The sequence below is a fragment of the Dendropsophus ebraccatus genome, chromosome 7 (genome assembly GCF_027789765.1).
Source record: "Dendropsophus ebraccatus isolate aDenEbr1 chromosome 7, aDenEbr1.pat, whole genome shotgun sequence".
Classification (NCBI taxonomy): domain Eukaryota; kingdom Metazoa; phylum Chordata; class Amphibia; order Anura; family Hylidae; genus Dendropsophus; species Dendropsophus ebraccatus.
In genome coordinates this window covers 3,233,376-3,247,025 of record NC_091460.1, presented here as the reverse complement: position 1 = coordinate 3,247,025, position 13,650 = coordinate 3,233,376, and the positions used below count along the sequence as shown (strand labels likewise).

The following is a 13,650-nucleotide window of genomic DNA, read 5'->3' as shown; positions in this document are numbered from 1 at the left end:
GTGAAGCATAGTGGAGAAGGAGCATGAGAAGAAGCAGGGATGTGACTTGCACTCACTGAACAGCCTTGGTTGCACTGAGTGGGGTGTTTAGCACTCATATGCCTGTGCATGCTGGTAGTGGTTAGGCTGGTAGTGGTGGCTCCCCTGCTGATCCTGGCGTGGCACACTACAGTCTGTCGTTCATCAGCACTTTCTTTAAAGACCCTCCAGACTTGGGAACATCTAGCCCTGGCCACAGGAGTTTGACGTGAAACAGTTGCTGATCTACTCGCTCTGCCCTGCCTCTCCCTCTGCCCACCCCTCTTCCTCTTCCAACCGGTCCTGCGGGTGAACTTGCCTCCCCCTCAGAAGCACGGTCTTCACTAGGCTTATCCACCCAGCTCAGGTCAGTCACCTCGTCCTCATCCACCAGCTCTTCCTCCAATTCCTCACTCTCCTCCTTACTTTGAGTTACATCCATGACAACAACCTCACTGTCTGACAACTGGGTCTCATCATCATCATCATCAGACACCTCTTCCAACCCCGCTTGCAAGTCCCCACTCTCATCACCCACCGACTGTCTGAGCTGCATAGTTTGGGCATCAGGACAGATCGACTGCTCCGGTTGCTCAGACTCAGGGAAGGGTCCAGAAAACAGTTCCTGGGAGCCTGGTGGTGGTGGATGGAGGGGCCAGGCTGTGGGGAAGGAGGCTGAGCTAATGGAGCAAGGGTTCCACTCCCTTGGGTAGCGTGGGTGGACTGCGTGAAAGACTGGGTGGTGGATAAGTTACTGGACACATTATCCGCTATCCACGTCATCACCTGTTGACACTGCAGCGGTTTCAATAGTTGTGTACCCTGAGACCCCGTAAGTTGTGAGAAGAAGCTAGGGAGTGGACGTCTGCGGTGTGCCACTGCCCCCTCCTCAACGGGTGCTGCTGTGTCACCCTGCCCTGAATCACGGCCTCTGCCCACTGCATCGCTTGGAATCCCATGTCCTCGTCCTCAACCCTTACCCCTGGGGTTCACCATTTTATGGACACTGCACAGTCAAGACTGAGATAGTTGCACTACAGATCACAGCAAGCCAAGAAAATATATTACTCAGACTACTTTTTGAATTAGTCGTATAGAGTCTGTGTGTAAGTGCTGCTATATAGTGTATGCCACCCCTTACACAGGACAATGAGCAGTGAGGTTGAATACGGCTGCACTAAGAAATAAAGCAACCCTGCTGACTGGCTGCAGATGAGAAAAGATACTGGTCACACTAGTTTTTGGAGGCAGTCGTATAGAGTCTGTATGTAAGTGGTGGTATATGGTGTATGCCACCTGTTACACAGGACAATGAGCAGTGAGGTTCTATGCAGCTGTACTACAAATCACAGCAATACAATGTACAACAGCAGCAGCACCAGCCACAAAAATTATAATAGTACTAAGGACTTCTTAGGGGTCTGTATGCAACACCTAATGTCCCCTTTCTGCCAGCAGCCGATCACCACAGTGTGCTACTGAAATCCTGGTAGCTGTACTGCCTGTCCCAGCCAGCAGTCTGTAGTAATAAAATATATATATATATATATATATATATATATATATATATATTTTAAGCCCTTACAAGGGCTGTTGGGTTCTTTCTATAGTATCCCTGCCTACTGGAACGCTATTTCCCTCCCTGACAGACAGCAGCTCCCTCCCTAACTGCTTCCAGCCTGAGTCTGACGCGAGCATCGCGGGACCTGATTCTTATATGCCCGGGTCATCTGATCTGGTTAACCAATCACTGCCAATTCACATGTATGGGTTCCACGTGATGCTACAAGCTCCCAAAGCCTCTCCTGCATGATGATTGGCTGACAAAAAGCCGCCAAACATGCAGGAAGAGGAAGATGCCATTTTCTCGAGTATCGCGAGATGCTTGTCCGAGTAACGAGTACCCTAATTAGAATGTAATCAGTGTAATTTAAAATGCTGTAAAACACATCTGTGAAAAAAACGGACACGGATGCAAAACGGATGATAAACGGACTGTTTTGCACGGATCACGGAGGTAGCTACCGGACCACAATTACAAACCGGGAAGATCCCTGAACATGTGAATGCAGCCTTAGTTGAAAAAAGACAATATCTTGTAAGCACATGAAAAAGACTCACAATAAGCTAAAATCACTAATAATGTTCCATAACCTCAGGGCACTAGTATAGGTATAACACAGGCAACCTCACTCACCTCCCTAATTTATAAAAGACAGCAGTATCATCATCATACAAGTTTATTTATTCTACTGGGACTCAGTGATCATTGCACCAGCACCTACACACAAGCCATACCGTCCTTGGGTCATCTCCCCTTTCTGTGGGTGATGGTACCGACAGTCCGGGTGGGTCATAACTGCACTCCGGACCACCGTGATAAGAGCCCAAGGGACCCATCACAACCTGACAGGTCACCGACCATTGGGGAAGGGTATAGCCAGCCACACACAACAAGCAGGTGTGCCCCCATACCCGTGTGCTGAGTCAGCACTGGTGTCACAACAACCTCATAACCGGCTGAGCTATACTCCACCGACCATCCATCATAGAAGTGGCGTCACCCGGAACAACTCAATAAGTGCCCCACAATATCACTTATCGCAAATCATATTGCATATCACATCACATATCGCAAATCACATATCGCATATTACTGCTGTGTGGAATGAGTGAGGGATACACAGCCCGATACATTCCATCCTAGAGAGGACTTCCTCAAGGTTCAGACAGCCAGAGGAGACAGGAGAGGGGAGTGTGTCCGGAAGGGTGAGAGGAGAGGGGAGCACAGCTGGAGGGGTGAGAGGAGGGGGGAGCACAGCCGGAGGGGTGAGAGGAGAGGGGAGCATAGCCGGAGGGGTCACAGGGGAGGGGAGCATAGCCGAAGGGGTCACAGGGGAGGGGAGCACAGCCAGAGGGGTGACAGGGGAGGGGAGCACAGCCAGAGGGGTCACAGGGGAGGGGAGCACAGCCGGAGGGGTCACAGGGGAGGGGAGCACAGCCGGAGGGGTCACAGGGGAGGGGAGCATAGCCGGAGGGGTGACAGGGGAGGGGAGCACAGCCAGAGGGGTGAGAGGAGGGGGGAGCACAGCTGGAGGGGAGACAGGAGAGGAGCGCACAGCTGGAGGGGTGACAGGAGAGGGGAGCACAACTGGAGGGGTGACAGGAGAGGAGCGCACAGCTGGAGGGGTGACAGGAGAGGGGAGCACAGCTGGAGGGGTGACAGGAGAGGGGAGCACAACTGGAGGGGTGACAGGAGAGGGGAGCATAACCGGAGGGGTGACAGTAGAGGGGAGCACAACTGGAGGGGTGACAGGAGAGGGGAGCATAGCCAGAGGGGTGACAGGAGAGGGGAGCATAGCCGGAGGGGTGACAGGAGAGGGGAGCACAGCCGGAGGGGTGAGCACAGCTGGAGGGGTGAGAGGAGGGGTGAGCACAGCTGGAGGGGTGACAGGAGAGGGGAGTGCGGCCGGAGGGGTGAGAGTAGAGGGGGGCACAGATGGAGGGGTGAGGAGAGGGGGGCACAGCCGGAGGGGTCACAGTGGAGCACAGCCGGAGGGGTGAAAGGAGGGGGGAGAACAGCTGGAGGGGTCACAGGGGAGGGGAGCACAGCCAGAGGGGTGAGAGGAGGGGGGGAGCACAGCTGGAGGGGTGACAGGAGAGGGGAGCACAGCTGGAGGGGAGACAGGAGAGGAGAGCACAACTGGAGGGGAGACAGGAGAGGGGAGTGCGGCCGGAGGGGTGAGCACAGCTGGAGGGGTGACAGGAGAGGAGCATAGCCGGAGAGGTGACAGGGGAGCACAGCTGGAGGGGTGACAGGAGAGGGGAGCACAGCAGGGGGGGGGGGGTGACAGGAGAGGGGGCCACAGCTGGAAGGGTGACAGGAGAGGGGGCCACAGCTGGAAGGGTGACAGGAGAGGGGGCCACAGCTGGAAGGGTGACAGGAGAGGGGAGTGCGGCCAGAGGGGTGAGAGGAGAGGGGAGTGCGGCCAGAGGGGTGAGAGGAGAGGGGAGCACAGCCGGAGGGGTGAGAGGAGAGGGGGGCACAGATTGAGGGGTGACAGGAGAGGGGAGCACAGCTGGAGGGGGTGAGAGGAGAGGGGGGCACAGATGATGGAGGGGTGACAGGAGAGGGGAAACAGCCGAAGGGGTCACAGGGGAGCACAGCTGGAGGGGTGAGAGGGGGGAGACGGAGACGGCTGATGATTCGGGCCTCTGTCCTCTGTACATGCCTTCCATCTATTCCCCCCCCCCCCCCCCCCGGCTTATGGAGCCAACGCGCTTCTGCCGGGGAGGGGAAGCCTAACTATCCTCTGCCTCCTCTCAATCCACTAACAGGACGGTGGTCTCAGGGTGGCCCGCCATCAGATTACATATCACAGTAACCCCACCCAGTTATGTGTAGGCCAAAAGGAAAGGTGGGATGGCCAAGGTAAAGCCTGCATGCCATGAAGAAGCCGCGGGAGACAAGAACGGCCATGTAAGAACGTCTGCGGCCGGTTATTTGTTCCAAAGGGACAAAGCCAGGAATGAAAGTAACAGAAGAAAAGCCTTTAATTCATGATTTTAATATTTATTACACACACTGTACAAGGAAGCAAAACACATCAGAGCATTCACCTCCATCACCTGTATATACGGGACCAGTAAGAATCAGATTATATCTCCACAATGAAGTAACAAACCCGTATACGGAGTCCTCACTTCTCCACTCGGCCCTTATGGACACAGGGTGGAGGAGACTATGAATACAGGAAGGAACATGGGGACACTTCGGCATCACTGCCTCTTCTCCTCCTCCTCAGTAACCCCCCCATTGATCCCAGTCACATTTGGCCTCTGTTCCATATAGAATTGGTGTTCAGGAGATGCAGGATGGTTCCGGACAAGAACACATTGTTTACTTACAAAATACTTTCACAACTGGATCATCAAAGTGTTTTTTTTCTTGTGTGAGTTCTCTGGTGATACCTTAGGCTACCTTTAGCTGTAAAACATTTTCCACATTCTTAGCACGAATATGACTTCTCTCCTGTGTGAGTTCTCTCGTGTACAAGAAGTTCTGGTCTATTGGTGAAACATTTCTCACATTCTGGACAGGAATACGGCTTTTCTCCTGTGTGGCTTCTCGAATGTATCACAAGATATACTTTATTTGCGAAACATTTCCCACATTCTGAACAGGAATACGGCTTCTCTCCTGTGTGACTTCGCTGATGTCTAGCAAGCCTTGATTTACTCGAGAAACATTTCCCACATTCAGAACAGGGATACGGCTTCTCTCCTGTGTGACTTCTCTCATGTATAACAAGATATGATTTAGTTGTGAAACATTTCCCACATTCTTTACATGAAAACGGCCTCTCTCCTGTGTGTCTTCTCTCATGTTTAACAAGATTTGCTTTATGGCAAAAAGATTTTCCACACTCTGAACATGAATACGGCGTCTCTCCCGTGTGACTTTTCTCATGTTTTACAAGATTTGATTTATAGGAGAAACTTTGCCCACATTCTGAACATGAAAATGGCTTCTCAGCTGTGTGAATTCTCTCATGTATAAAAAGATGTAATTTACTTGAGAAACATCTCCCACATTCTAAACACGAATACGGCTCCTCTCCGGTGTGACTTCTGTCTGTGAAAAGATTTAAGGGTTTTATAATCTCTTTTCCACATTTATCATATTGACCCCCCCCCCTTCTTACCTGAGGTAACAGCCTGTGACTGCCCAGACGGCTCCTTGTATGATGGATCTGTAGGGTGGGCTCCAGGGTGTATATGTGGAAGGCTTTCTTCTGAGGAGGGCTGCACGATGGCGTCACCTTCCCCTGTATAACATGGCGATAACTTGACGTTTCTCTCAGAGTTCTGGCTGGGATTTTCTGTATGAAACAAAAACGGATTTCGTTATTTTCTTTCGGAAATTTGTAACACATCTCTATGGCTGAAAAACGTGGAGCAGTCAGGAAGACAACACCTCCGTGCGCTGGACTTCACTAGTGTCCATTATAGAAGAAGGTTATGGGATGTCTCCTATTCACTATATTGTAGGATCAGGGAGAACCCTTAGGGTCCTATTACACGGAGCAATTTTTAACAACTAACGATAAACCATCGAAAACTAGATGGTTTATCGTTAAAGGACAACTCCGGCCAAAAGTATTTTTTAATATATTACTTATAGAAAGTTAGACAAATTCCTAATGTACATTAATTATGGGAAATGCACATATAGGGCTAATTCCCTTAATTTAGTAGATCATGGAGACTTCAAAGACTCTCAGAAACTGTGACGTCACGAATCAGGTGTTATTCCTATAGAGTGTCCAGCAGGGGGCTGACTTTAATTTATAGTGCACCCCCTGCTGGACACTCCATTGGAATTACAATGGATGTGTATGTAAATGTGATATACACTGTTTTTGATAGAATACATTTATGGAATACTTTGGGGAGCAAGTGTCCTTGCTCCCCAAAGTATTCCATAAATGTATGCAATCAGTACATTCATAGTATGAGCAGATGATGGGGGAGTAGTACCTGTGCTATCCCCATTACATCTCTGCCGCCGCTGCACAGTGCATGCCGGCCGGGGACACCTGGAAACGATTATTGTTTAAATTCAAACGATATAACGATTTTTTGCACGATAATCGTCCCGTGTAATAGGGCCTTTAGGAAAACCTTAAGGAAACAAGATTTCCCAAGAGAGATTCGATAGACTGTAATGAAGCCCATCTACTGCAATGGCTGCCGAGGCGGAGGGTGACGTCTCCTGCCATACAGACTAAATAATCACACCCTACATTGTGTGTAATCTAGTCATGTTAGAGCGCTGCTAAACCCATCGCTTTTAGGCAACATCTTCTCTAAGAGCCGATTACATGGGACGATTATTGTACGAAAAATCGTTATACTGTTAAAATTTAAACGACAATCTGCGTGTATGCGGCAATGACTGAAAAATTATTCACGTCGCTGATGGCATCTTTCAAACTGACCATAAAATTATCGTTAATCGTTGGTTAATTGAATAATTTGCTAATTCTTCACATGGTTCATTCTTTGGCTGGGATCAGAGTAAAGACCGTAGTAACGACCATAGCGTTCTGTGCGTTATGATGAACGGTTCCAGGTCATTCCCAACTACAGAGCCAGACCCCGATTTACTGAGATTATCCGGATGTTATATCCCCTGCACATCGTAACACTGCAATAGTAACACAACTGCACTATACATATATCCTCGGGGGGGGGGGGTGTTACTGTAATGTAGCTGTAAGGTGGAGCCCCCCCTTATATCCCTGTGCCCCCCTCACTATACTGCACTATACATATATCCTCGGGGGGGGGTTACTGTAATGTAGCTGTAAGGTGGAGCCCCCCATTATATCCCTGTACCCCCCTCACTATACTGCACTATACATATATACACATGGGGAGGGGGGGTTACTGTAATGTAGCTGTAAGGTGGAAGCCCCCCATTATATCCCTGTACCCCCCTCACTATACTGCACTATACATATATACACGGGAGGGGGGGGTGTTACTGTAATGTAGCTGTAAGGTGGAGCCCCCCCTTATATCCCTGCCCCCCCCTCACTATACTGCACTATACATATATACACAGGGGGGGGGGGTTACTGTAATGTAGCTGTAAGGTGGAGCCCCCCATTATATCCCTGTACCCCCCTCACTATACTGCACTATACATATATACACGGGAGGGGGGGGTGTTACTGTAATGTAGCTGTAAGGTGGAGCCCCCCCTTATATCCCTGCCCCCCCCTCACTATACTGCACTATACATATATACACATGGGTGGCGGGGGGGGTTACTGTAATGTAGCTGTAATGTGGAGCCCCCCCTTATATACCTGCCCCCCCCTCACTATACATATATACACAGGGGGGGGGGTACTGTAATGTAGCTGTAAGGTGGAGCCCCCCCTTATATCCCTGCCCCCCCCTCACTATACTGCACTATACATATATACACAGGGGGGGGGGGTGTTACTGTAATGTAGCTGTAAGGTGGAGCCCCCCCCTTATATCCCTGCCCCCCCCCTCACTATACTGCACTATACATATATACACAGGGGGGGGGTGTTACTGTAATGTAGCTGTAAGGTGGAGCCCCCCCTTATATCCCGGTGCCCCCCTCCCCTCACTATACATATATACACGGGGGGGGGGGTGTTACTGTAATGTAGCTGTAAGGTGGAGCCCCCCCTTATATCCCTGCCCCCCCCTCACTATACTGCACTATACATATATACACAGGGGGGGGGGGTACTGTAATGTAGCTGTAAGGTGGAGCCCCCCCTTATATCCCGGGGCCCCCCCCCTCACTATACTGCACTATACATATATACACAGGGGGGGGGGGGGTTACTGTAATGTAGCTGTAAGGTGGAGCCCCCCCTTATATCCCTGCCCCCCCTCACTATACTGCACTATACATATATACACAGGGGGGGGGGGGGGTGTTACTGTAATGTAGCTGTAAGGTGGAGCCCCCCCTTATATCCCTGCCCCCCCCCTCACTATACTGCACTATACATATATACACAGGGGGGTGGGGTTACTGTAATGTAGCTGTAAGGTGGAGCCCCCCCTTTATATCCCTGTGCCCCCCCTCACTATACTGCACTATACATATATACACAGGGGGGGGGGGGGGGAGTGTTACTGTAATGTAGCTGTAAGGTGGAGCCCCCCCTTATATCCCTGCCCCCCTCACTATACTGCACTATACATATATACACAGGGGGGGGGTTACTGTAATGTAGCTGTAAGGTGAGCCCCCCCTTATATCCCTGCCCCCCCCTCACTATACTGCACGATACATATATACACGGGGGGGGGGGTTACTGTAATGTAGCTGTAAGGTGGAGCCCCCCCTTATATACCCTGCCCCCCCTCACTATACTGCACTATACATATATACACAGGGGGGGGGGTACACTGTAATGTAGCTGTAAGGTGGAGCCCCCCTTATATCCCTGCCCCCCCTCACTATACTGCACTATACATAGTATACACAGGGGGGGGGGGTTTCTGTAATGTAGCTGTAAGGTGGAGCCCCCCCTTATATCCCTGACCCCCCCCCCACTATACTGCACTATACATTATACACAGGGGGGGTGTACTGTAATGTAGCTGTAAGGTGGAGCCCCCCCTTATCCCTGCCCCCTCACTATATGCACTATACATATACATCAGGGGGGGGGTTACTGTAATGTAGCTGTAAGGTGGAGGCCCCCCCTTATATCCATGCCCCCCCCCTCACTATACTGCACTATACATATATACACAGGGGGGGGGTTACTGTACTGTAGCTGTAAGGTGGAGCCCCCCCGTATATCCCTGCCCCCCCTCACTATACTGCACTATACATATATCCACAGGGGGGGGGGGGGTGTTACTGTAATGTAGCTTGTAAGGTGGTGCCCCCCCTTATATCCCTGCCCCCCCCCTCACTATACTGCACTATACATATTATACACAGGGGGGGGGGGGGGTTACTGTAATGTAGCTGTAAGGTGGAGCCCCCCCTTATATCCCTGTGCCCCCCCTCACTATACTGCACTATACATATATACACAGGGGGGGGGGGGGGGAGTGTTACTGTAATGTAAGCTGTAAGGTGGAGCCCCCCCTTATATCCCTGCCCCCCTCACTATACTGCACTATACATATATACACAGGGGGGGGGGTTACTGTAATGTAGCTGTAAGGTGGAGCCCCCCCTTATATCCCTGCCCCCCCTCACTATACTGCACTATACATATATACACGGGGGGGGGGGTTACTGTAATGTAGCTGTAAGGTGGAGCCCCCCCTTATATCCCTGCCCCCCCTCACTATACTGCACTATACATATATACACAGGGGGGGGGGGTACACTGTAATGTAGCTGTAAGGTGGAGCCCCCCCTTATATCCCTGCCCCCCTCACTATACTGCACTATACATATATACACAGGGGGGGGGGGGGTTTCTGTAATGTAGCTGTAAGGTGGAGCCCCCCTTATATCCCTGTGACCCCCCCCTCACTATACTGCACTATACATATATACACAGGGGGGGTGTACTGTAATGTAGCTGTAAGGTGGAGCCCCCCCTTTATATCCCTGCCCCCCCTCACTATACTGCACTATACATTATATACACAGGGGGGGTGTTACTGTAATGTAGCTGTAAGGTGGAGCCCCCCTTATATCCCCCCCCCCCCTCACTATACTGCACTATACATATATACACAGGGGGGGGGGTGTTACTGTAATGTAGCTGTAAGGTGGAGCCCCCCCTTATATCCCTGTGCCCCCCCCCTCACTATACTGCACTATACATATATACACGGGGGGGGGGGGGTGTTACTGTAATGTAGCTGTAAGGTGGAGCCCCCCCTTATATCCCTGCCCCCCCTCACTATACTGCACTATACATATATACACAGGGGGGGGGTTACTGTAATGTAGCTGTAAGGTGGAGCACCCCCTTATATCCCTGCCCCCCCTCACTATACTGCACTATACATATATACACAGGGGGGGGTTACTGTAATGTAGCTGTAAGGTGGAGCCCCCCCTTATATCCCTGCCCCCCCCTCACTATACTGCACTATACATATATACACAGGGGGGGGGGGGGGGGGGTTACTGTAATGTAGCTGTAAGGTGGAGCCCCCCCTTATATCCCTGCCCCCCCCCCTCACTATACTGCACTATACATATATACACAGGGGGGGGGGGTTACTGTAATGTAGCTGTAAGGTGGAGCCCCCCCTTATATCCCTGTGCCCCCCCTCACTATACTGCACTATACATATATACACAGGGGGGGGGGGAGTGTTACTGTAATGTAGCTGTAAGGTGGAGCCCCCCCTTATATCCCTGCCCCCCTCACTATACTGCACTATACATATATACACAGGGGGGGGGGTTACTGTAATGTAGCTGTAAGGTGGAGCCCCCCTTATATCCTGCCCCCCCCTCACTATACTGCACTATACATATATACACAGGGGCGGGGGGGTACTGTAATGTAGCTGTAAGGTGGAGCCCCCCCTTATATCCATGCCCCCCCTCACTATACTGCACTATACATATATACACAGGGGGGGGGGTGTTACTGTAATGTAGCTGTAAGGTGGAGCCCCCCCTTATATCCCTGCCCCCCCTCACTATACTGCACTATACATATATACACAGGGGGGGTGTTACTGTAATGTAGCTGTAAGTGGAGCCCCCCCTTATATCCCTGCCCCCCCTCACTATACTGCACTATACATATATACACAGGGGCGGGGGGTACTGTAATGTAGCTGTAAGGTGGAGCCCCCCCTTATATCCCTGCCCCCATCACTATACTGCACTATACATATATACACAGGGGGGGGGGGGGGTTACTGTAATGTAGCTGTAAGGTGGAGCCCCCCCTTATATCCATGCCCCCCCTCACTATACTGCACTATACATATATACACAGGGGGGGGGGGGTTACTGTAATGTAGCTGTAAGGTGGAGCCCCCCCTTATATCCCTGCCCCCCCCTCACTATTCCTGCACTATACATATATACACAGGGGGGGGGGGTTACTGTAATGTAGCTGTAAGGTGGAGCCCCCCCCTTATATCCCTGCCCCCCCCTCACTATACTGCACTATACATATATACACAGGGGGGGGGGGGGTTTCTGTAATGTAGCTGTAAGGTGGAGCCCCCCTTATATCCCTGTGACCCCCCCCTCACTATACTGCACTATACATATATACACAGGGGGGGTGTACTGTAATGTAGCTGTAAGGTGGAGCCCCCCCTTATATCCCTGCCCCCCCTCACTATACTGCACTATACATATATACACGGGGGGGGGGGGTGTTACTGTAATGTAGCTGTAAGGTGGAGCCCCCCCTTATATCCCTGCCCCCCCTCACTATACTGCACTATACATATATACACAGGGGGGGGGGTGTTACTGTAATGTAGCTGTAAGGTGGAGCCCCCCCTTATATCCCTGCCCCCCCTCACTATACTGCACTATACATATATACACAGGGGGGGTGTTACTGTAATGTAGCTGTAAGGTGGAGCCCCCCCTTATATCCCTGTGCCCCCCTCACTATACTGCACTATACATATATCCTCGGGGGGGGGGGGTGTTACTGTAATGTAGCTGTAAGGTGGAGCCCCCCCCTTATATCCCTGCCCCCCCTCACTATACTGCACTATACATATATACACAGGGGGGGGGGTGTTACTGTAATGTAGCTGTAAGGTGGAGCCCCCCCTTATATCCCTGCCCCCCCCCCTCACTATACTGCACTATACATATATACACAGGGGGGGGGGGTGTTACTGTAATGTACCTGTAAGGTGGAGCCCCCCCTTATATCCCTGTGACCCCCCCTCACTATACTGCACTATACATATATACACAGGGGGGGGGGTACTGTAATGTAGCTGTAAGGTGGAGCCCCCCCTTATATCCCTGTGACCCCCCCTCACTATACTGCACTATACATATATACGCAGGGGGGGGTGTTACTGTAATGTAGCTGTAAGGTGGAGCCCCCCCTTATATCCCTGTGACCCCCCCTCACTATACTGCACTATACATATATACATATATACTCGCTTCCTACCCTGTGATTTGCTCTATTTGTTTTCCTGACTTTGGCTTGTGTCCCTGATCACCTGTTCGTCTCCTGATTTGATCTATATTTTTGTCTTCTGATTTTATAACTCGGGTTTGCCTCATTGACTCTGTTTGTTGCCTTGTGACTTTGTTCTAGTTTCTGCCTCTCCTGGTTTCACCCTAGCTTGCTGACCGCCCACCATTTTGTATATCGTTCTTGTCTCATAATTGTCTCAAGTTTGTCCTGTATTTGTCATGTGTTCCACCGATATGAGCATAGGGAATGACGCCAAGTTGTCCCATGTTCTTCAGGACACATTGAGGCGGGGGACAGCATCAGGGCTGCACTTGTCTCTGCGTCATATAATCCACAAAGCTATTAGGCAAGACACGGAAAAAGTATAACTGGCATTACTACAGGGAGCCAGACATATACATAGTCACAGGGGCCCCTACCAACAGCCATAATGCGGCCTACATACCTGGAGTAGCATCTCCCCACATCTCCTCCTTCACCTCACTCATACACGGGGGATCGCCCCTCATCCTCTCTTCTTCTGCTTCATCCTCCACTTTAATATTAGTCACCTGATCTCCCCCCTGATGGGACATATAGAACAATTCAGTACAATCCAGCAGACAGGAGGGAAAATCTAACACATCAACATAAGAAACCAGCAACATGTATCTATCAGCCTCATCACATCTATGAGTGCAGGAGCAACAACACCGGGGGGGCGCTATAGAGATATAGTGCTATAGCATCAGCCTCATCTACCTGCTGATTGTCTGCTGGACATTTCCCTCTGGACAGTCCTGGAATACAGAGGACGGGGACACCTCTCTGGTGGATTTCTGTCACTGCCTCCATCTGTAGGGAACACACAGGGAGCCAATCCATTATACACTGCTACATGGCATCAGGAGGAGGATGGGAGGGGGAGGGAGGAGGAGGATGATGGGAGGAGGAGGATGGGAGGAGGAGGAGGAGG

The 13,650-nt window shown here is 51.0% G+C and overlaps 1 protein-coding gene across 4 annotated transcripts in view; it reads right to left on the bottom strand.

The window, feature by feature from the left end:
• The window catches only part of LOC138797147 (zinc finger protein 345-like), a 165,366-nt gene that overhangs the window by 132,568 nt on the left and 19,148 nt on the right, over window positions 1-13,650 (bottom strand). The window lies entirely within an intron of this gene.